This window comes from Belonocnema kinseyi, chromosome 5 (assembly GCF_010883055.1).
Source record: "Belonocnema kinseyi isolate 2016_QV_RU_SX_M_011 chromosome 5, B_treatae_v1, whole genome shotgun sequence".
NCBI lineage: Eukaryota > Metazoa > Arthropoda > Insecta > Hymenoptera > Cynipidae > Belonocnema > Belonocnema kinseyi.
Window position 1 is genome coordinate 136041699 of NC_046661.1, and position 904 is coordinate 136042602.

A 904-nucleotide genomic window follows, 5' to 3' on the forward strand; every position below is an offset into this window, starting at 1 on the left:
AGCGCTTTAGAAGATGATAGAATGGAAGTTGAAAGTCAACGTCATGAAGACGGTAGTGAAACCAGTGATCGAACAGAAAATAGTTCTGATGATTCCGATGAAGATGACGAAAAAAATGACGAATACGGCGCGTATAAAATGAAATTGTAGGTTCCAATATTAGTGTCTTAACTAGAACTGAATGATTTTATTAGAGATCTTGGATTACCGAAAGACGGCGCTGAATTTTCCGCTTCATTTCTAAAAATAAGAAATCTTCTAGAGGCAAAGACAAAAGTTTCATTCTAAGAAAAGCAGAGAAAATTTTTTTGAATAAAACTCCTATTCATTTGCATGTTTAAGTTACAGTTCTACATTTTAATTGATACAAACATTGTCAGGTTAATTGAAATGAGATCAATTCTACTTGTAGTTCTAAGTTTCTTCAAATTAGTAATGTGCGTCTACATTTTTAACCACCTGTAGTACAATGAAATGAATTATATTGTGTTACAACGGGAACACGTTGTTGCGTTAAGCAAAATTTCCTTAGGTTCTGTTGTGTTAGATTCATTTGTAGGTTAAGATCGAGTTAACCTATTAAACATAGCACACATTTAAGACTGAGAAGCGTACGCTTACATAGCTACACGTGTGGTTGAATTTCATTCGGCTAGGTTATGTTAGGTCAGGTTTTGTTAGGTTAGGATATGTTAAACCTCTATATAGGTTAAGCTGAAGCTGAATGAAACGGTACCGCAAACACAACGGTACAACACAATGAGTTTAATTGTGTTACGTGAAGTTAAGTTAGGTAAGGTTAGGTTTTTTTACGTTAGGATAGGTTTGACCTCTTTGCAGGTTAAGCCCAAACTGATTCAAACGGTACCGCAAAAACAACGGGACAACACAATCAGTTTAATTG